Raw genomic sequence first — 24,852 nt, 5'->3', positions numbered from 1 at the left:
TTAACGATGTGCTCCGTGACTTCCTAGGGAAATTCGTGGTCGTTTATTTAGACGACATCTTGATTTTTTCTGAATCGATGGAACAACATATCACCCAGGTGCGTCTGGTTCTTCAAAAGTTACGTGAGAATCATTTATATGTCAAACTGGAGAAGTGTGAATTTCACGTCACGAAAGTATCTTTTTTAGGGTACATAATTTCTCCTCAGGGATTTTCCATGGAACCTAAGAAGCTTCAGGCCATCCTTAATTGGGCGCAACCCACCAATTTAAAAGCAATTCAGCGCTTTTTAGGGTTTGCGAATTATTATAGAAGGTTCATTCATTCTTTTTCTGACCTGGTTGCTCCCATTGTGGCTCTGACAAAGAAAGGAGAGGATCCTACCAACTGGTCGCATGAAGCTGAGTTGTCCTTCCGGGCCCCGAAACAAGCCTTTGTCTCAGCTCCAGTCCTCAGACATCCTAATCCGGAATTGCCCTTTGTTGTGGAGGTTGATGCCTCAGAGGTTGGAGTGGGGGCTGTCCTTTCTCAAAAGGATCCGGTGTCCTTGGACTTACATCCTTGTGCCTTTATGTCCAGGAAGTTCTCCTCCGCTGAATCCAATTATGACGTTGGTAATCGGGAGTTACTGGCGGTAAAGTGGGCTTTTGAGGAGTGGAGGCATTGGCTGGAAGGAGCAAAGCATACTATTTCGGTATTGACTGACCATAAGAACCTGCAATACATTGAATCGGCTAAACGGCTTAATGCCCGGCAGGCACGTTGGGCATTATTTTTTACTCGTTTCAAATTTATAATCACTTTCAGGCCTGGTTCCAAGAATACTAAAGCTGATGCCCTGTCACGTAGTTTTCTTCCGGTTCACAATAACAATCCTGTTGTTACCCCAATACTTCCATCTTCGGTCATCCGGGCAGGCCTCACACAGGATTTATTTACCCAGTTAAACCAGCTTCAACACCAAGCTCCTAGATTTACTCCTGCTGGTCGTCTTTACGTTCCTGAATTTTTGAGAGCTACTGTTTTAACTGAATTCCATGACAACAAGGTTTCAGGGCATCCGGGAATCACTAAGACATTGGAGTTAGTCTCTCGCTCCGTATGGTGGCCTAGTATGTCTAAAGACGTTAGGGAATTTGTTTTTTCATGTCAGGTTTGTGCACAGCATAAGGTTCCCCGTTCCTTGCCTATCGGGCAGCTTATGCCCTTAAGTGTCCCTCTCAGGCCATGGTCTCATATTTCCATGGATTTTGTGGTTGACCTTCCCCTTTCAGCCGGATTCCGAGTCATATGGGTGGTAGTGGACCGTTTTAGTAAAATGGCTCATTTTATTGCTCTTCCCCGATTGCCTTCTGCTCAAGGGTTGGCAGTTTTGTTCCTCCGCCATGTGTTTAGGCTTCATGGGTTACCCACTGATATTGTTTCTGATCGGGGTCCACAATTCATCGCACAATTCTGGAGATGTTTTTGTGCTTCATTAAAGATGAAACTGTCATTAACATCCGGTTATCACCCACAATCCAACGGGCAAACCGAACGAGTTAACCAGTCATTAAAACAATATCTGCGCTTGTATTCAGCCAAACTCCAGAATGATTGGTCCGAGTTTCTTCCTTTGGCTGAATTTGCTTACAATAATTCCTGTCATTCCTCCACTAAAGAGTCTCCATTCTTTTCAGTTTTTGGTTTTCACCCCAGAGCTAATTCTTTTTTTCATAATTCTCCAGTCTCCTCGCTGGCATTGACCTCCCATCTCAGAGCAATTTGGAAAAAAGTGCACCTTGCTCTCAGAAAAGCGGCCTTTCGAGAAAAGAAATTTTCTGACAGGCTCCGACGTCCTTGCACTTTTAAGGTGGGAGACAAGGTGTGGTTGTCAACTCGCAACATCAGGCTTCGACAATCCTCGGCTAGACTGGGACCCAAATTTATTGGACCATTTCTTATTATTAAAAGAGTCAACCCAGTTGCCTTTCGGCTACGTTTACCAAGATCTCTCAAGATTGGAAATACGTTTCATTGTTCCCTGTTGAAACAATACGTTTCTTCCAGTAGATTTCCTCGGAGGATCATCTCTCAGGGTAGATCTCCAGTGGATGTACAGGGACAACAGGAGTTCTTGGTAGAGAAAGTTCTTGATTCCAAATTGTCCCGGGGTCGGCTTTTATTTTTTAGTTCACTGGAAAGGCTATGGTCCGGAGGAAAGGTCTTGGGTCCTAGATAAGGATCTTCATGCCCCTAGGCTCAAGAGGGCATTTTTTCGGGAATTTCCTCAGAAGCCTGGCTTTAGGGGTTCCTTGACCCCTCCTCAAGGGGGGGTACTGTTAGGCGCCGGGGTCCGCATGTCCGCCCGGCGCCTAGCAACTAGGGACGCTGTGCGCGTTCAGCCGCCGGCTCCCTGGCTAAGCTAGACGCCGGGCGCGCTGAGCCGCACGGACCCTAGCAACGGGGATGCCACGGGCGGACCGCGTTCCCCGTTGCAGGGCCTAATTAACAAGCACACACACTTGTCCTCTGGCCGTGCAGCAAGGCAGCTGCACGGCATTTATTCCCAATCAGGCTCTAAGCAGCTGATTGGAGGACTCCCTGTTAAATACCTTCCCAGTACTTCTCACAGACGCCGGTAATAGCTTCCTGCATGCTGCCTTGGTTTGCTGAGAGTCTGTTCCAGTCCTGCTGTATCCGGTCATTCCTGTCCTCAGAAGTCCTGTATTCGGGAGTTGTCATCTCATCCCAGGAAGTCGTTTGGTCCCCAGTTGTCCTGACTGATCACCTTTGTATATCGAGTGGTGTTCCGTGAGTTGCGGCTCTGCCGTGTGTTGCGGCTCAGCCGCTTTATCTTTATATATTCTGTTTTTGGAGCATTTGCGGAGGGTTCCGCTTCCACAAGTCCTCTCTGGAACTCGGCGGTGCCGGGTAGGAGAAGTGGACAAGTGGATATTTTGGTTGTCCTTTTCCCTGGCGGTGTTTCCGCACATATTCTAGTTTTAAGTTAGCTTGTAGCCCCTGGCCTGGTTTGTATAGTCAGAGGGCCCCTTGTTATCACCCTGTCTCGGATTTCCCTTTGTCTCTCATTAAGACCTGGGGGGGCATCGGAGTTGGGCAGACATAATCCGCCCTTCAAACGCAGCTGCCATGGGCTCAAGCAACCATAGTCTCGCAGGGGATTTCCGACAGCACGGGTGAGACAACGGAGTTAGGGCGCCAGGGGCTATTTTCCATTCCCGCTTCCTTCCCCAGCATTTCGTTCCAGTGCTCCGGTCCTCGCAAAAAGATCTCCTCAGACCAGAGTGCTGGAATCATAACACTTATATATGGCTCAATATGAGGAAACATACTGTACATCTATCCCAAACCGTCTCAGCATTCTGTGTTATTTTTGTTTCATTGTTAATATTTTTTTTGGTATGGTGGAGCACGAAAGACTGTATATCGCTCTGGAGATCATATGTAATTTACCCTATTTAAGAAACCAAAGTACAGAACACAACTTTGTACTCCACCAGCCACCATCCTCTAGCCATGAAGTTTGGGTCACCTGTCTCTCAGCTTTTAAGGGTGCTAAGAATTAACAAGAATACTAATAACACCAAGATACAACTACAGGAGATGACATCAAAATTCCTTGAGAGGGGGTATTAATCAGCTGATATAAAAACAATGCTTATCCAGAGCAAGAGCCAAACAAGCAAATAAGCTGGTCAGGCTATAACTGTCTGCAAAATGTCAGCAAAAGGATGGCCTTTACAACACAATTTAATACAAATTCAGCAGTTTTTTTGCAAAACTATTATGAAACATTGGGTCATTGTACGAACAAATCTCAAGTTGAAATTGGGTGACTACAAACTCATGTTGTCCTTTAGAAGAATTCAGAGCTTATGAATCTGCTGACCAATGCTTAATTTCAACATAGTTATGTGACACCAAGACAGGATGCTTTAAGGAGCAATGGGTGCATTGTCTGTCATTCCATGCAAAAAGGCACTCACTTTAGACATACTGGGGAGAATATTAACATTCACCACAGAGTGACATGTATATCTAGCTTTGTGATTTATACAGTATATGAATTTGTCCTTGTGGATTGGAGTACAGTATGTGGGCAAAAACATATGCACCTTCAGAGAAAGGATGGCTAACCACTGGCAAAACATTTCTTACGTAAATAACATTTATTAGCACCTTAAAATGCATGGCCAGAGGTGGCGATTGGGGTAAATTAGTCTTACAAGTAGTGAGTGACAAGGTGGATATTTACTCTTGATGCAGTCAGCCCAAGGGGACTCAATGAGAACAATCCACTGAGGTGTTTTTCAAGACTTTGGTCGCTTTGCCTGGTAATAATGTTTTTCATTTATTGTATTTTTCTGGGTTTAAAGAGTGGCATACTTATTTTTCATTTTTATATTTATTGTATGATTTTATTCCACTCTGTGTGGCCACAGCTCCTTTTTTTAGCTGCTCCACCCGTCACTCCCCTGTTTGTCCCGTTCCTTTGCTGCTGCATATTTTGATTAAACAGTACATAGGACAATCTTCCAGTCTTCACTATGTCGTCTATGACAATATATGATGTTATATATGTCCAATACTCTTCTAGTGCTTCATTGTTTCTAGAATATATTATTGTATTGTACCCTTGTTTGCTTTGTAACGCTTGAATAAAGAATATAAGATAAATAAAATACTCCAGCATGCATTTGGAGAGGCAGTACAGGGGAAGGAAGGGGTGTTGTAACGTCGTCTGGGTACAGCAAAGGTGGTTTTATACAACTTCCAACACATGCAGACTGGGGCACAGAGAAAAACATTATTTGCGAATGATCAAGGGTAGGTGCAAATAGTAGATGAACACTTGTGATTGGCTGTTTGTGAGTGATGCTGACTGGTGCTTCTTGGTTTCTTGAGCACATATTATGCAGAGCCATAGCTAGATATCATTGGTGCCCTGGGCTAGAGAAAGCACTCCACCCCCATCCACCCCAGCAGCTATTATTCATATTTACTAGTTATCACATTCACACATTTTCACACTATGGTGCTGATTCATAGTTGTACGCAAATAGCACATCCGCTTCTGCTACCAAGGAAACAGAATTAGATCCACTGTGCGAACGTCAGACTGGTGAAATCATGCTGCTGGGGACAGTGATGCTAATTCCTAGACAGGGGGAGTGACAAGGGGGTGTGGTCAAAGCTGCAGTAGGGTTATAACTGTGTAATTTCTCATATTTCAGGCCTACACATGCCTCATTATATGCCATAAAGGGGCATGATGCTGCCCCAAAGATCAGTCACTAACTGCGTCTGAGTAGTGGAAGTAGCAAGGGGAGTAGAAGGCAGTAGAGTGAGTAGGAAGAAGAGTGGAGGGGAGGAGATAGTATGTAGAGAAGGAGGAGGAAGCAGTATGGGGAGTAGATATCATGAGTGGAATGAGGTGGCACTGAGTAAGTAGGTGTGGCAGAGCAGAGAGTGCTGGCTGATGTCAATTCCCGATACTACCTGACTGGAATTGCTAACTCTCAGGATAAAAATATCTTGATTTCTGAACTGTCCAGAACAATCCTGGACTAGTGGTAATTCTACTTGTACTCCTTGGGCAAAATTTGCTGTGCGGGATAGATTCCTTTAGGGTTTTTCTGCATCACACTGACCTGACCAAGGCAGACTTAATGCTGCAGATATCCCTGTTGTAGTACGACCAGTCCAGCATCTAAAAATCTGGTGTTAGTTGCTACTTTAGCGACAGATCCCATGCTAATGGAGGTGCAGGGTCACAGCCAGTCTTGGACGTGTTTTTAAAGGGGCAGTTACTTACAAGGCATGGTTTTGCCTTGTAAGTGACTGGCCCTTTAAATAAACATCCGAGATCGACCGGGAACCCGCAATTTCGGCGGTTTCGGGCGTCATTACTGTATATCCCGCCCTTAGTGTGAATGCATTATAGATACTCTAAGTGGAGTTATATAAGGACAATCTTTGGCGTCTATAATGGTCACACTGTATATAAGATTATTTATATGCAATTGCTATAGTTTTTTTATGAAATCATTTTTATTATTATATTATTATTATTATTATTATTTTATAAATTATTAAAATTTGTTATTTTTATTTTTATTATATGTGAATAAAAGTGATTTCATTGATTTTATATTGCTTATGGTTGACACTTTAAAACATTAGTGAGGTTACTCACATCCAGTGGCGTAAGTTTGTCCCAGTTGCCCGCAGGCAAGATAAATGTTGGTGCCCCCCTATTTCCTATATTAAGACAAGTGTGTGTGAGTGTGTGTGTGTGTGTGTGTGTGTGTGTGTGTGTGTGTGTGTGTGTGTGTAGTGTTCTGAAAAAAATGTATATACTGTATTTATACATTTAATTGTCTTTTATTTTAAATCACACAATTCTTAGCAGTCATACCCAGGATTAGAACCCATGACCTGTTACGCTGACAGCAGACACTTTACTGATGGAGCTATTTGCTTCTGTCGAGGAAGCATGAGAATTCTAACTATATGAAGTTATGTGTAATTGTCAGAGAAGTTTCTTCATATAGTTAAAATTCAAATATTTCCTATACAGGAGCAAACCACTTCATCAGTAAGGTGTCTGCTTCCAATGTAATAGGTTGTGGTTTCTAATCCTGGCTATGACACTTGTAAAATGTGTATATTCAGTATAATAAAGAGGGTGTGATTTGTAAGGTGCAGGGTCCAGTGAGGAAATCGGCCACTGAAAAGATAGCGGCAGCTACTGTATCAATTAACTTAATTCAATGAAGTCACAGAATGGGAGGAGAGGTGCCCCCCTTCAGAGCAGGAGCCCGGCGGCAGATGACTCCGTTGCCTCCCAGAGTTCTGCCTCTGCTCACATCACATATTGTCCATATGAAATACTTTGGTAATCCAGTGTTACCTGTATGGAGCGGAAGGATTTTAATACCTTTCAGACTGAGTGAAATGGGGCCAAATTCGTCAGGATTTGGCCCCGTTTCCGACCATCTCAGTCCAACATAAAAAAATGTCAGACTGAGATGTGGGACCCAGAGGAGGAGAGGGAGATGGGGGGGGGGAGCCGCGGGGAGACGGGGGACAGTCGTGGACATACAGGGGAGAGAAGCGCTACAGCACAGCACTGCAGCAGGATGTCTCACAGCCGCTCACGGCAGCGTCCACCCGGCTACAGCAAATGAAGTCATGCTTGCTAGAGCCGGGTGGACACTGCCGTGAGGTCCGGTGGCTGTGAGACAACCTCCTGCAGCGCTACTGTAGCACTGCTCTCCTCCGTCTCCCCGCGGCTCCCCCCCCTCTCCTCCTCTGGGTCCCACATCTCAATTCGACTTTTTAAAAGTCGAATTGAGATGAGATTGAATGGGGGTTGTCGGATCCATTCCGACAAATGCATATCAGGATGGATCCGACCCTAATTGAATATACCCCTTATTGGTCTGTAATACTCTTACAGGTGCACACCATTACTGGACTTATCTCCCACTTGCATGTCCATGGAGCGAAGGGTGCCACAAGTTGAAATTCTGCTAAACTCTAAATCCAGCTCCATTTTAGCACAAATGCGCAACGCATCATAAAAGTTATTTTTGGCCTGCAGTTGAATTTAATATCCATCTCTAAATATGTGAGTACTATCCTATACACTTACTGTATCTTCTAAGTTCTACTCCCAATTCTTGTAAAGAGAATGCAAAGTATACCTCTGTCTCCAGTTACATAGCTAATTTGTTTCTAAGCTGTATCTTTCACAGTTTATTAACACTTAATACATTGCACACGTCTGCAGGGCTTATTCATAAGGCAGATTGGTATTGTGTATTATTATTGTCTATACACAAACATAAATGTTCAATGTATACACTTGAGACTAAGCTATTTCAATTACTATATAATTAATCACAATGTAGATATGTTGTAATATTCAACAGTGTTTCCCTATTAATCTCTTTCCTGTTTTCCCTCTATCTCTCCTATCTCAGCTGCTCTCATTGCTTAAATTTTAATTAAAAATTGTCCTCTCTAAGGAGAAATCAGAAGTGGCAAACATAATCACTTAAAATATTACAGTCATTACAGAAATTGGCTGTTGGATTTTCAATTTGCCCGTAATCTATATTTTCTATTGCCTCCAAAGTGTTCTTGCGTCCACATTGTTTTTCAGCTAATCTGGTTACCAGAAACCCTGGATAGGCTGAGTGACAACTCCTTAATGGAGCAAATTGATGACTGTATGCTCATGTAGAGGTGAAGGCAACGTGGACAGATTTCTTTCCATCTGCCACCAGCCCGTTGCAAGCTTTCTGTCCCCAAATACCAGCGTATTCATTCCAATCAAAGTGATGTCGCCAAAAAATAAATTGTGAGGCTACAGCTGTCTCTAAGAATTATAGGCCCATTGGGCCCAAAGGAAAAATGATGAAGAAGCTTCAGTGTTCATTTCTTTGTAAGCTGGCAGTGGTTTTAAAGACACTGAAGCTACAGTGGTAAATAATCATACTGGTCTGTGAAGTACAGACAACATGTAATGGGGAATGAAACTATGAATGCGCGAATGTGTACTTGAAATGTTACTACTTGTCCTAACATGGAAGTGTAATTGGTATTTAAATTCTTGTTCGCTAGTGAGCCTTTTCATCGTAATCTTTTTTAGTTTACATGACTTTTTTTTTTTTGTGACACACTGCCATTAACTTTAAGAAATCGATTTATTACATTACAATATGTAGCCAAAATTGCATTTTAAATGAAATGCAGTATGGTTCAGATCTTCTTTAATATAGTTGAATAACAAAAGGATCTTCTGTCCATGGCCCACCTTTAAACATGCTAGCACAGTGGTTCCCAAACTGTGTTTCCCGAAGCAGGGGTGCAAATAAAATTATTTATGGTTAAAGTGATAGGTAAAACCAGTGCTAGTGACTGCCAATCATAAAACATGTGGACAATCAGAATTAAAACTGTGCACCTCCCAACATGACCCATTCCAAATGCTCTGTTCCTGAACTTGTCTCCTAATTTATGATTGCCATCACCTGTGTTCAAGTAGTTAATTGATAAGAAAGGTGTTTCAGCACATGTGATGGCAAGACCCACAAGGGTGCTGTGATTTTAAGAAAGTTTGGGAACCACAGTGCTAGCCCATGGAGCCTGTGTTGGAGAGTCAGCTAGTGTTCTAGAAGAGCAGCTACTTTTTTCAAGAGTTATTTGAACATGGTGAGCCTTAAATCTAGAAGCATAATAACACTGAAAAAATTATCAGGGTGGCAGAAGCAGAGAGTTACGTGCCATTGTAGGGAGTATGAATTAGATCAGTGATTGCCAAAATCAGTCCTTAAGGCACACTAACAGTCCAGGTTTAAGGATAGCCATATTTGAGCACTGGCGACTTAATTGTTACCTCAGTTACTTTGATTTAACCATCTGTACTCAAACATGGATATACTTTAACTTGGACTGTTAGTAGAGATGAGCGGGTTCGGTTTCTCTGAATCCGAACCCGCCCGAACTTCATGTTTTTTTACACGGGTCCGAGCGACTCGGATCTTCCCGCCTTGCTCGGTTAACCCGAGCGCGCCCGAACGTCATCATCACGCTGTTGGATTCTCGCGAGGCTCGGATTCTATCGCAAGACTCGGATTCTATATAAGGAGCCGCGCGTCGCGGCCATTTTCACACGTGCATTGAGATTGATAGGGAGAGGACGTGGCTGGCGTCCTCTCCGTTTAGAAATTAAAATAGATAGGAGAGTGAGAGTGAGACACTTCATTTACTTACTGGAGCTTAGGAGGAGTTATACTAGTGACTGATGACCAGTGACCTGACCACCAGTGCAGTTTTATAATTTATTATTATTTAATAATCCGTTCTGTTCTTGTTCTCTGCCTGAAAAAAACGATACACAGTGACTCAGTCACACTCACATACCATATCTGTGCTCAGCCCAGTGTGCTGCATCATCTATGTATAATATCTGACTGTGCTCACACAGCTTAATTGTGGGGGAGACTGGGGAGCAGTTATAGGTTATAGCAGGAGCCAGGAGTACATATTAAACAGTGCACACTTTTGCTGCCAGAGTGCCACTGCCAGTGTGACTGACCACTGACCACTGTGACCAGTGACCTGACCACACTGACCACCAGTATAGTATATTGTGATTGTCTGCCTGAAAAAGTACACTCGTCGTGTGACTTGTGTGGTGTTTTTTTATTCTATAAAAATTAAAAAACTCATTCTGCTGACAGACAGTGTCCCGCAGGTCCGTCATTATATAATATATACCTGTCCGGCTGCAGTAGTGATATATATATATTTTTTATATCATTATTTATCATCCAGTCTATACTAGCAGCAGACACAGTACGGTAGTTCACGGCTGTAGCTACCTCTGTGTCGGCACTCGGCAGTCCATCCATAATTGTATACCACCTACCCGTGGTTTTTTTTTCTTTCTTCTTTATACATACTACATCCCATTATCATCCAGTCTATATTAGCAGCAGACACAGTACAGTACGGTAGTCCACGGCTGTAGCTACCTCTGTGTCGGCACTCGGCAGTCCATCCATAATTGTATACCACCTACCCGTGGTTTTTTTTTTCTTTCTTTATACATACTACATCTCATTATCATCCAGTCTATATTAGCAGCAGACACAGTACGGTAGTCCACGGCTGTAGCTACCTCTGTGTCGGCACTCGGCAGTCCATCCATAATTGTATACCACCTACCCGTGGTTTTTTTTTTCTTTCTTCTTTATACATACTACATCTCATTATCATCCAGTCTATATTAGCAGCAGACACAGTACAGTACGGTAGTCCACGGCTGTAGCTACCTCTGTGTCGGCACTCGGCAGTCCATCCATAATTGTATACCACCTACCCGTGGTTTTTTTTTTTCTTTCTTCTTTATACATACTACATCTCATTATCATCCAGTCTATATTAGCAGCAGACACAGAACAGTACGGTAGTCCACGGCTGTAGCTACCTCTGTGTCGGCACTCGGCAGTCCATCCATAATTGTATACCACCTACCCGTGTTTTTTTTTTCTTTCTTCTTTATACATACTACATCTCATTATCATCCAGTCTATATTAGCAGCAGACACAGTACAGTACGGTAGTCCACGGCTGTAGCTACCTCTGTGTCGGCACTCGGCAGTCCATCCATAATTGTATACCACCTACCCGTGGTTTTTTTTTTCTTTCTTCTTTATACATTACATACTACATCTCATTATCATCCAGTCTATATTAGCAGCAGACACAGTACGGTAGTCCACGGCTGTAGCTACCTCTGTGTCGGCACTCGGCAGTCCATCCATAATTGTATACCACCTACCCGTGGTTTTTTTTTCTTTCTTCTTTATACATACTACATCTCATTATCAACCAGTCTATATTAGCAGCAGACACAGTACGGTAGTCCACGGCTGTAGCTACCTCTGTGTCGGCACTCGGCAGTCCATCCATAATTGTATACCACCTACCCGTGGTTTTTTTTTCTTTCTTCTTTATACATACTACATCTCATTATCATCCAGTCTATATTAGCAGCAGACACAGTACAGTACGGTAGTCCACGGCTGTAGCTACCTCTGTGTCGGCACTCGGCAGTCCATCCATAATTGTATACCACCTACCCGTGGTTTTTTTTTTCTTTCTTCTTTATACATACTACATCTCATTATCATCCAGTCTATATTAGCAGCAGACACAGTACAGTACGGTAGTCCACGGCTGTAGCTACCTCTGTGTCGGCACTCGGCAGTCCATCCATAATTGTATACCACCTACCCGTGGTTTTTTTTTTCTTTCTTCTTTATACATACTACATCTCATTATCATCCAGTCTATATTAGCAGCAGACACAGTACAGTACGGTAGTCCACGGCTGTAGCTACCTCTGTGTCGGCACTCGGCAGTCCATCCATAATTGTATACCACCTACCCGTGGTTTTTTTTTTCTTTCTTCTTTATACATTACATACTACATCTCATTATCATCCAGTCTATATTAGCAGCAGACACAGTACGGTAGTCCACGGCTGTAGCTACCTCTGTGTCGGCACTCGGCAGTCCATCCATAATTGTATACCACCTACCCGTGGTTTTTTTTTCTTTCTTCTTTATACATACTACATCTCATTATCATCCAGTCTATATTAGCAGCAGACACAGTACAGTACGGTAGTCCACGGCTGTAGCTACCTCTGTGTCGGCACTCGGCAGTCCATCCATAATTGTATACCACCTACCCGTGGTTTTTTTTTTCTTTCTTCTTTATACATACTACATCTCATTATCATCCAGTCTATATTAGCAGCAGACACAGTACAGTACGGTAGTCCACGGCTGTAGCTACCTCTGTGTCGGCACTCGGCAGTCCATCCATAAGTATACTAGTATCCATCCATCTCCATTGTTTACCTGAGGTGCCTTTTAGTTGTGCCTATTAAAATATGGAGAACAAAAATGTTGAGGTTCCAAAATTAGGGAAAGATCAAGATCCACTTCCACCTCGTGCTGAAGCTGCTGCCACTAGTCATGGCCGAGACGATGAAATGCCAGCAACGTCGTCTGCCAAGGCCGATGCCCAATGTCATAGTACAGAGCATGTCAAATCCAAAACACCAAATATCAGTAAAAAAAGGACTCCAAAACCTAAAATAAAATTGTCGGAGGAGAAGCGTAAACTTGCCAATATGCCATTTACCACACGGAGTGGCAAGGAACGGCTGAGGCCCTGGCCTATGTTCATGGCTAGTGGTTCAGCTTCACATGAGGATGGAAGCACTCAGCCTCTCGCTAGAAAACTGAAAAGACTCAAGCTGGCAAAAGCACCGCAAAGAACTGTGCGTTCTTCGAAATCCCAAATCCACAAGGAGAGTCCAATTGTGTCGGTTGCGATGCCTGACCTTCCCAACACTGGACGTGAAGAGCATGCGCCTTCCACCATTTGCACGCCCCCTGCAAGTGCTGGAAGGAGCACCCGCAGTCCAGTTCCTGATAGTCAGATTGAAGATGTCAGTGTTGAAGTACACCAGGATGAGGAGGATATGGGTGTTGCTGGCGCTGGGGAGGAAATTGACCAGGAGGATTCTGATGGTGAGGTGGTTTGTTTAAGTCAGGCACCCGGGGAGACACCTGTTGTCCGTGGGAGGAATAGGGCCATTGACATGCCTGGTCAAAATACAAAAAAAATCAGCTCTTCGGTGTGGAGGTATTTCACCAGAAATGCGGACAACATTTGTCAAGCCGTGTGTTGCCTTTGTCAAGCTGTAATAAGTAGGGGTAAGGACGTTAACCACCTCGGAACATCCTCCCTTATACGTCACCTGCAGCGCATTCATAATAAGTCAGTGACAAGTTCAAAAACTTTGGGTGACAGCGGAAGCAGTCCACTGACCAGTAAATCCCTTCCTCTTGTAACCAAGCTCACGCAAACCACCCCACCAACTCCCTCAGTGTCAATTTCCTCCTTACCCAGGAATGCCAATAGTCCTGCAGGCCATGTCACTGGCAATTCTGACGAGTCCTCTCCTGCCTGGGATTCCTCCGATGCATCCTTGAGTGTAATGCCTACTGCTGCTGGCGCTGCTGTTGTTGCTGCTGGGAGTCAATCGTCATCCCAGAGGGGAAGTCGTAAGCCCACTTGTACTACTTCCAGTAAGCAATTGACTGTCCAACAGTCCTTTGCGAGGAAGATGAAATATCACAGCAGTCATCCTGCTGCAAAGCGGATAACTGAGGCCTTGACAACTATGTTGGTGTTAGACGTGCGTCCGGTATCCGCCGTTAGTTCACAGGGAACTAGACAATTTATTGAGGCAGTGTGCCCCCGTTACCAAATACCATCTAGGTTCCACTTCTCTAGGCAGGCGATACCGAGAATGTACACGGACGTCAGAAAAAGACTCACCAGTGTCCTAAAAAATGCAGTTGTACCCAATGTCCACTTAACCACGGACATGTGGACAAGTGGAGCAGGGCAGGGTCAGGACTATATGACTGTGACAGCCCACTGGGTAGATGTATGGACTCCCGCCGCAAGAACAGCAGCGGCGGCACCAGTAGCAGCATCTCGCAAACGCCAACTCTTTCCTAGGCAGGCTACGCTTTGTATCACCGCTTTCCAGAATACGCACACAGCTGAACACCTTGGATGGCAAAAAAAATGCACCACATATAGCTCCTGGGCTATATGGATGCATTTAACCCCTGCCAGAATACATAAAAAAGCAGGAGAAAAGTCCGCGAAAAAGGGGCGGAGCCTATCTCCTCAGCACACTGGCGCCATTTTCCCTCACAGCTCCGTTGGAGGGAAGCTCCCTGTCTCTCCCCTGCAGTCACTACACTACAGAAAGGGTTAAAAAAAGAGAGGGGGGCACTAATTAGGCGCAGTATTAACTATACAGCAGCTATAAGGGGAAAAACACTTATATAAGGTTATCCCTGTATATATATAGCGCTCTGGTGTGTGCTGGCAAACTCTCCCTCTGTCTCCCCAAAGGGCTAGTGGGGTCCTGTCCTCTATCAGAGCATTCCCTGTGTGTGTGCTGTATGTCGGTACTTTTGTGTCGACATGTATGAGGAGAAAAATGATGTGGAGACGGAGCAGATTGCCTGTAATAGTGATGTCACCCCCTAGGGGGTCGACACCTGAGTGGATGAACTGTTGGAAGGAATTACGTGACAGTGTCAGCTCTGTATAAAAGACAGTGGTTGACATGAGACAGCCGGCTACTCAGCTTGTGCCTGTCCAGACGTCTCATAGGCCGTCAGGGGCTCTAAAGCGCCCGTTACCTCAGATGGCAGATATAGACGCCGACACGGATACTGACTCCAGTGTCGACGGTGAAGAGACGAATGTGACTTCCAGTAGGGCCACACGTTACATGATTGAGGCAATGAAAAATGTTTTACACATTTCTGATAATACGAGTACCACCAAAAAAGGGGTATTATGTTCGGTGAGGAAAAACTACCTGTAGTTTTCCTGAATCTGAGAAATTAAATGAGGTGTGTGATGATGCGTGGGTTTCCCCCGATAACAACGGATAATTGCTAAAATGTTATTGGCATTATATCCTTTCCCGCCAGAGGTTAGGGTGCGTTGGGAAACACCCCCTAGGGGGGATAAAGCGCTCACACGCTTGTAAGGGCTCTACCTTCGCCTGAGATGGCCGCCCTTAAGGATCCTGCTGATAGAAAGCAGGAGGGTATCCTAAAAGGTATTTACACACATACTGGTGTTATACTGCGACCAGCAATCGCCTCAGCCTGGATGTGCAGTGCTGGGTTGGCGTGGTCGGATTCCCTGACTGAAAATATTGATACCCTAGATAGGGACAGTATATTTTTGCCTATAGAGCATTTAAAAGATGCATTTTTATATATGCGTGATGCACAGCGGAATATTTGCCGACTGGCATCAAGTCTAAGCGCGTTGTCCATTTCTACCAGTAGAGGGTTATGGAAACGTCAGTGGTCAGGTGATGCGTATTCCAAACGGCATTTGGAAGTATTGCTTTATTAAGGGAGGAGTTATTTGGGGTCGGTCTTTCAGACCTGGTGGCCACGGCAACAGCTGGGAATTCCACGTTTGTACCCCAGGTCGCCTCTCAACATGAGAAGACGCCGTATTATCAGGCGCAGTCTTTTCGTGGACAAGCTGGCAAAAGGTTCCTCATTTCTGCCCCGTGACAGAGGGAGAGGAAAAAGGCTGCAGAAATCAGCCAGTTCCCAGGAACAGAAACCCTCTCCCGCCTCTGCCAAGCCCTCAGTATACGCTGGGGCTTTACAAGCAGAATCAGGCACGGTGGGGGGCCCGTCTCAATGAATTTCAGCGCGCAGTGGGCTCACTCGCAAGTAGACCCCTGGATCCTTCAGGTGATATCTCAGGGGTACAAATTAGAATTCGAGACGTCTCCCCTTCGCCGTTTCCTAAAGTCGGCTTTACCGATGTCTCCTTCTGACAGGGAGACAGTTTTGGAAGCCATTCACAAGCTGTATTCCCAGCAGGTGATAATCAAGATACCCCTCCTGCAACAGGGAACGGGGTATTATTCCACACTGTTGTGGTACCGAAGCCGGACGGCTCGGTGAGACCGATTCTAAATCTAAAATCTTTGAACACTTACGTACAGAGGTTCAAATTCAAGATTGAGTCACTCAGAGCAGTGATTGCGAACCTGGAAGAAGGGGACTACATGATGTCTCGGGACATCAAGGATGCTTACCTTCATGTCAAAATTTACCCTTCTCACCAAGGGTACCTCAGGTTTATGGTACAGAACTGTCACTATCAGTTCAGACGCTGCCGTATGGATGGTACACGGCACCCCGGGTCTTTACCAAGGTAATGGCCGAAATGATGATATTCCTTCGAAGGAAGTGAATTTTAGTTATCCCTTCCTTGGACAATTCCCTGATAAGGGTAAGATCCAGGGAACAGTTGGAGGTCGGTGTAGCACTATCTCAGGTAGTGTTGCGGCAGCACGATTGGATTCTCAATATTCCAAAATCGCACCTTATTCCGACGACGTGTCTTCTGTTCCTAGGGATGATCCTGGACACAGTCCAGAAAAAGGTGTTTCTCCCGGAGGAGAAAGCCAGGGAGTTATCCGAGCTAGTCAGGAACCTCCTAAAACCGAGCCAAGTCTCAGTGCATCAATGCACAAGGGTTCTGGGTAAAATGGTGGCTTCCTACGAAGCAATCCCATTCGGCAGATTCCACGCAAGAGCTTTCCAGTGGGACCTGCTGGACAAATGGTCCGGATCGCATCTTCAGATGCATCAGCGGATAACCCTGTCACCAAGGACAAGGGCGTCCCTCCTGTGGTGGTTGCAGAGTGCTCATCTTCTAGAGGGCCGCAGATTAGGCATTCAGGACTGGGTCCTGGTGACCACGGATGCCAGCCTGCGAGGCTGGGGAGCAGTCACACAGGGAAGGAATATCCAGGGCTTATGGTCAAGCCTGGAGACATCACTTCACATAAATATCCTGAAGCTAAGGGACATTTACAATGCTCTAAGCTTAGCAAGACCTCTGCTTCAAGGTCAGCCGGTGTTGATCCAGTCGGACAACATCACGGCAGTCACCCACGTAAACAGACAGGGTGGCACAAGAAGCAGGAGGGCAATGGCAGAAGCTGCAAGGATTCTTCGCTGGGCGGAAAATCATGTGATAGCACTGTCAGCAGTATTCATTCCGGGAGTGGACAACTGGGAAGCAGACTTCCTCAGCACGACCTCCACCCGGGAGAGTGGGGACTTCACCCAGAAGTCTTCCACATGATTAAAAACTCGACAGGTATTGCGCCAGGTCCAGGGACCCTCAGGCAATAAGCTGTAGACGCTCTGGTAACACCGTGGGTGTACCAGTCAGGGTATGTGTTCCCTCCTCTGCCTCTCATACCCAAGGTACTGAGATTGATAAGATGGAGAGGAGTAAGCACTATATTCGTGGTTCCGGATTGGCCAAGAAGGACTTGGTAACCGGAACTTCAAGAGATGCTCACGGAGGATCCGTGGCCTCTACCTCTAAGAAGGGACCTGCTCCAGCAAGGACCCTGTCTGTTCCAAGACTTACCGCGGCTGCGTTTGACGGCATGGCGGTTGAACGCCGGATCCTGAAGGAAAAAAGGCATTCCGGATGAAGTCATCCCTATCCTGATCAAAGTCAGGAAGGATGTAACCGCAAAAACATTATCACCGCAATTGGCGTAAATATGTTGCGTGGTGCGAGGCCAGTAAGGCCCGACGGAGGAAATTCAACTGGGTCGATTCCTACATTTCCTGCAAACAGGAGTGTCTATGGGCCTGAAATTGGGGTCCATTAAGGTTCAAATTTCGGCCCTGTCAATTTTTTTCCAAAAAGAACTAGCTTCAGTCCCTGAAGTTCAGACGTTGTAAAAGGGGTACTGCATATACAGCCTCCTTTTGTGCCTCCAGTGGCACTTTGGGATCTCAATGTAGTTTTGGGTTCCAAAAGTCACATTGGTTTGAACCACTTAAATCTGTGGAGTTAAAATATCTCACATGGAAAGTGGTCATGCTGTTGGCCCTGGCCTGGGCCAGGCGCGTGTCAGAATTGGCGGCTTTATCCTGAAAAAGCCCTTATCTGATTTTCCATTCGGACAGGGCGGAATTGAGGACTCGTCCTCAGTTTCTCCCCAAGGTGGTTTCAGCGTCTCACCTGAACCAACCTATTGGTGGTGCCTGCGGCTACTAGGGACTTGGAGGCCTCCAAGTTGCTAGACGTTGTCAGTGCCCTGAAAATATATGTTTCCAGGACGGCTGGAGTCAGGAAATCTGACTCGCTGTTTATCCTGTGTGCACCCAACAAGCTGGGTGCTCCTGCTTCTAAGCAGACTATTGCTCGTTGGATTTGTAGTACAATTCAGCTTGCACATTCTGTGGCAGGCCTGCCACAGCCAAAAATCTGTAAATGCCCACTCCACAAGGAAGGTGGGCTCATCTTGGGCGGCTGCCCGAGGGGTCTCGGCTTTACAACTTTGCCGAGCAGCTACTTGGTCAGGAGCAAATACGTTTGTAAAATTCTACAAAATTGATATCCTGGCTGAGGAGGACCTGGAGTTCTCTCATTTGGTGCTGCAGAGTCATCCGCACTCTCCCGCCCGTTTGGGAGCTTTGGTATAATCCCCATGGTCCTTACGGAGTCCCCAGCATCCACTTAGGACGTTAGAGAAAATAAGAATTTACTTACCGATAATTCTATTTCTCATAGTCCGTAGTGGATGCTGGGCGCCCATCCCAAGTGCGGATTGTCTGCAATACTTGTACATAGTTATTGTTACAAAAATCGGGTTATTATTGTTGTGAGCCATCTTTCAGAGGCTCCTCTGTTATCATGCTGTTAACTGGGTTCAGATCACAGGTTATACGGTGTGATTGGTGTGGCTGGTATGAGTCTTACCCGGGATTCAAAATCCTTCCTTATTGTGTACGCTCGTCCGGGCACAGTATCCTAACTGAGGCTTGGAGGAGGGTCATAGGGGGAGGAGCCAGTGCACACCAGATAGTCCTAAAGCTTTCTTTAGATGTGCCCAGTCTCCTGCGGAGCCGCTATTCCCCATGGTCCTTACGGAGTCCCCAGCATCCACTACGGACTATGAGAAATAGAATTATCGGTAAGTAAATTCTTATTTTTTGTGCCCCGCATTGTCTTGAGCTGTAAATCACTGTTTTCTTGTTTGCTCATTTTTTTATGTACTTTGTTAGGCACTATGGAACCCTTCTGGTACCACATAAATAAAGGATGATAATAATAATCAGCATAGCAATTCTCAACACTGGACCCCATCCTTCTCCAAAAGATATGGGAGGAGATGGAGATGTCTGTAATTGGCAGCATGGTGGTGTAGTGTAGTGGTTAGATTTGCTGTCTTACAGCACAAGGGTCACGTGTTTGATTCAAAGCATGGAGTTTTGTATGTTCTCTTCGTATTTATGTGGGATTCCCTGGGACTCCAGTTTCCTCCTACACTATAAAACATACTGGTAGGTTCATTGGCTTCTACATACTGTATATTCAGTATATACAGGGTTCGGTACATGGACATAATGCTGCGTAATATGCATTATATAAATAACTGTTGATAAATGAATAATGTTTAACAGAGCTACGGTGTAAAATCAAGTAAACATTTAAAAAAAAAAGTATTTTACCCTCATGGTTCATTTTAAAATTAAAATTTTAGGGTTTGGTGGTATTTCCATTCAGTTTAACTTATATTAAGGTTAATAACACAAAAGGACAAATTTACTAAAAATCGATTTTCATCAGTTTTAAATTGATCAACATTGATGTTATGTTCCAGGGCCTAAATCACACATTTACTAACAGATGATTTGCTTGCATCGTTCTTTACAAATGATGTCACATATCGTCTGTTAGCACGTGTAATTTAGACCCTGAACCACAACAATAATATTGATCAATTTAAAATTGATGAAAATCGATCTTTAGTAAATTTACCCCAATGTTTTTTTATATCAGGAAACTTCACAAGAAATAGGGGTATATTCAATTAAGGTCGGATCCATTCCGACATGCAGTTGTCGGAATGGTTCCGACACGGGCTATTCAATGCCCATCTCAATTCGACTTTAAAAAGGTTGAATTGAGATGAGGGACCGGAGAGGGGGGAGACCAGCAGGCAGACGGGGGACAGCAGCGCTGCAGGAGGATGTGGCATAGCCGCCAGACCTCATGGCAGCGTCCACCCAGCTCCAGCAAGCGGGACCTCACTTGCTGGAGCTGGGTGGACGCTGCCGTGAGCGGCGGCTATTACACATCCTCCTGCAGTGCTGTGCTGTAGCGCTGCTGTCCCCTGTCTCCCCGCTGCTCCCCCCCCCCGTCTGCCCAAGGGTCTTCCCCCTCTCCTCCTCTCAGATCCCCCATCTCAGTTCGACTTTTTTTTAAGTTGAACTGAGATGGTCGGAAATGGGGCCAAAACCTGTCGAATTTGGCCCCGTTTCCCACAGAAGTACATGAATAGGTAGCTATACCACCGATTCACGTACTATTCGACAAGTCAAATTCCCTGACTTGTCGAATAAAAAAGCTGCGGACTGAATAGGTCGGAACCCCTTCCGACCTGAAAAAGTTGAAAACTGACGTCTTTTCGACAAGACGGCAGTTTCGACCTTAGTTGAATATAACCCATAGACCTTTCTTGTCCTGAATTCTGATGACCCCACAAGCATGCTGTGAAATATCATGGGAAACATGTACGCTTCTGAAGGGCACTATGTAAATAATAATAATAATTTTATTTACATAACGCTCTTTCTCTAACTCAAGGCGCTTTACAGACATCAAAAACAATGCACATAATACAGAAGATTTAAGTAATACAGCAATAGATAAGCCACACAGATAAAAAAAGAAAACCTTAAGCACACAGAAGCATAATGCATGATTGGTGTAGGCATTTTGGGTAATAACTTCCAAGGGTTGTGTATTCCAACCTCACAAGGTACCAGGTGCGGCAGCCATCTTGGGCGCACAGCGTAGGATTAACCAAGGTGGAATAGTCTACCCCTAGAAGAGATGACACAAAATGGGGGTGAATTCAGAGTCCTAAAGTTCAGAGTAGGGTTCCAACAAAACCACCAGGTATTTTTCATCCCATCCACAAGTGTACCAGATGAGAAAGCCATGTTGGGCGCACTTCGAAGGTTACACTGTGGGTGGTGAGCCATACAAGGGCCCAGTGCATATATGGGAGAACTGACACAAGTGTAGTAGTATGATGTACCCTGTATGTAGGACGCAATGGCAGGGTGTGCAATCAGTGGAGGTAAACATTACAGGAAAAGCACACAGTGGGGTAATAAATAAATTACTACTTGTTGCTGTATTAAGTGTGCTACAGCACTTCCTCCATAATGCTCCATTAGATGAAGCATTTACCTTCACCAAGATGGCCATCATTCTTTAGTCTGTACCATCTTGTCACTGTGTTTGAGCCCCGCAGTGGTACACGCATGTACTACTCAGCTCCGTGAGGGTCCTACAATACTTGTAAGTCCTGCGATCCTGCCTACATACAGTACATGACCTCAGTGATATGCAGTAAGGGGATGCATGTGAGGCAGAACTTAACTATAACAATTATTAGAATAATACAAAGAAGATATTTATAACTTAGACATATTATTTTTGTATTATTCTAATAATTTTTATAGTCAGAACTAAACAAATTTGCAGAGCTCCACTGGAAATACAGGGACTGTCAAGGAGAGACCAGAGGTGAGGCAGCTATGAGCTCAGCATCCCCTATGTGATACTCAGAAACTGCCTGGAACACAAGGGAAGGCAGCTATCAGATCTGCCTCAGTGAGGGGGGCGTGACTTGATGCAGCATCAGGTGACTTATCCAGGATGTTCCCCAGCACAGAACCAGGAATAGCCAACATGAAGGAGAAGCTGACGATCAAGTCAGCTAAAGTACAGGTTAATGTGCTGGGGAGTGGCTGCTGGGGCTGAAAATATACATATACAGTATTTTGGCAGGGTCAGTCTGGGTCCGAAAATCAGCCCTGGCATGTGTGTGTGCACGTGCCGTGAAAGGGGGCACTCGGGCACTATTCACAGGGGCATGCTGTGAGTCAGGGGGGGCATAGACTTGTGGCATGCCCCCACATTTCATAGAAACGAGCATTTCAGGCAGTAGGGGGAACAAGCAGTGAGCTGGAAGCTGTGTGCGGCCTTCATGGTTCTCTGTGTGACCAGAGCGGCCCACCAACCCTTCTTGCATTTGCCAGAACTGCTAGATGGGCATTCTGGCCCTGTATATTGGGTTCATATATGTGTGTGTAAATCTGGCTCTGATATTAGCCAGTGACTCCCCAGTCTTTGACATCACCATACATCACTGCATGACAGCTGGTCCTCTGTATGCTCTGTACCACCTCCATTATATACTCGCTCCATGACCATTACCTGTATGACAGAACTGTGAGTACAGCTGTACTGTCACTGAGCACTACAATAAACACTAGTTCCTGGTTAATTCTATCCTCCTGCCGTGTTTACTGAATGATTATATGCTGGTCTCTACAAATAACATCTAGTATACACATATCAACTAATGATGTAACACTTTTAGTTGAATTATCCCAGATTTCATCCCAGTTCTTCTACCAAAGACGCAACCAGGTATGCATCCTATTTAGACGGTTCTGGTATGAATGGTCGACCATGTTATGGTCGACAGTCATTAGGTCGACCACTATTGGTCGACATTGTCATGGTCGATGTGGATAAATGGTCGATACACGAATGGTCAACATATGAAAAGGTCGACATGAGGTTTTTTTTACTTTTTTTGGTGTCGTTTTCTGCGTAAAGTGACGGGTACCCCAATTAGTGCACCACGTCCCCTCGCATGGCTCGCTTCACTCGCCATGTTTTGTGCAAAGTGCCTCGCTGCGCTTGGCACAGATTACCGTTCCCAATCGTAGTCCACGTGGATCGTAAAGTATGAAAAAGTTCCACAAAAGAAAAAAAAGGGGAAAATCTCATGTTGACCTTTCATGTGTCGACCATGTCTACCATGTTAATGTCGACCAATAGTGGTCGACCTAATGACTGTCGACCATAACATGGTCGACCATCCAAACGGAGGCCTATTTAGACAGCTTGGTCAGAATTTTCCAATATGGTGTACAGTTAAAGGAAGAGTACAGGGAAAAAGACAGCATCAGATCAGCAGGGACATTTTAAATACCTACAAAAGTTTTGAGTGACAACAATGAAGTTTTATTTAGAAAACTGAACTTCCAACGTAAACAAATGAATTTGCAAAACAAGTTTACATAATCTGCAACTGATACGCGGGGGACTGAAAGGTTTCACTATTCTCACTGGGCTTATTAACTTTGGGAACAGCAGTCCTTTAGTAAGTCCAGTATCATTTAGTAAAAACAGATATAACAAGTATCTTCAGACTTAGAGGAGCAATTAATAACAGCTTAACTTAAACTTTCCATAATTCTGTGAAAAACTGAGATTTTAAATCACGTAAAAAAATAGGATCATAAATATATATGATGCAGCAAAAGAAAGCAAATGTTTCCTTTTGTTGCATCTTTATATTGTCTGTCTGGGGACTAACCTTGCAGCAGTTTATGAGGTTTGGGGTGGAAAACAGGATTAATTGGATTCCTGTTTTAACCCATCAATAAGGGATACATGCATTACACAGGTTCTGTGGTTGGCTGATTAGGGCAAGATGAGATATTGACTTTAGGTAATAATGTCACAATAGGGACTAGTCACTTTTATTTCTTTACTAAGTACAGAGTTAAAAGAGAAATGTTGAATGCTCAATGATGCTACTGCATACTGTACAGATGCAGGGTGAGAATAGAAGGGTGTGAAACATTAACCTTTGTCACAAGAACATCAAAATTGTATTATCACAAGTGAGTGGGCCCCGCCAACAATGGGTCACAGTGATGAGCCACTACAAAGGCAAAGAGGATTCTGAGCCCTCAAGGATAAACTGCTGTATGAGAGCAGAAGGCATTAGAGAGTACTTGGCATAGAACAAGCAATCTTTAAAGCAATGGATTGAAGTAAAAGCTTACACCAAGTCTCCAGCAGAAAGCTTTTAGTTAAGCGTTTTTCAGATACTCCGATGGCATACAGACAAAATTGGCTTAGATAGCAAATGCACCGGCAAGGAATTATGTGTGGATTATAATCATCAATACACAATTCAACTTATCTGCTTTTAGCAGGATACTCAGGCTCTTGAATATGTGCCAACCACAGAGATCAGTAATTTTGGCTGTACACATCTCATTGTAAAAATAACAATGTCCTGACACGGAGCAGAATTATGCTAGGTTAGGTCATACTGAAAGGGGCAGCAGGTACTGTAGTTGCACAGTCAAATGGAAACATAGAAATACTGTAATGCAATTTTGTTTTAATTACTCCCAAAATTGATAAGTATATAACTAATAATACACAGTTCACACTATACAAAGCGTTATGTTGCAGTTCATGATGCTTCTGTCTACATTTCACCTATGTCTATTATGTAGGTTTGCAATATTTCTAACAATGGTATTACTATTTTGGTTTGTGTTTGTGAAGCATTTAATGTAGTGTACCATGCTGACAGCATTGGGCATATATAGGTAAGGGAGAGAAGACGACTCTTTTGGACACTCTTAGTACATCAAATTTAAAAAAACACAGTCTAAAATCACATACAACACATATATAATAAAACATGCTTATAGAGAGAAAAAATTTGAGATCGCTGTAATACTGTATATGCCGCAGGATC

At 44.5% G+C, this 24,852-nt stretch overlaps 1 protein-coding gene across 4 annotated transcripts in view; it reads left to right on the top strand.

The window, feature by feature from the left end:
* Window positions 1-24,852, top strand: part of RELN (reelin) — an 856,893-nt gene that overhangs the window by 422,060 nt on the left and 409,981 nt on the right. The gene's annotated exons all lie outside the window — the stretch shown is intronic.

Source organism: Pseudophryne corroboree, chromosome 6 (assembly GCF_028390025.1).
Source record: "Pseudophryne corroboree isolate aPseCor3 chromosome 6, aPseCor3.hap2, whole genome shotgun sequence".
In the NCBI taxonomy this organism is placed as follows: Eukaryota; Metazoa; Chordata; class Amphibia; order Anura; family Myobatrachidae; genus Pseudophryne; species Pseudophryne corroboree.
This window is presented reverse-complemented; position numbering and strand designations above follow the sequence as displayed.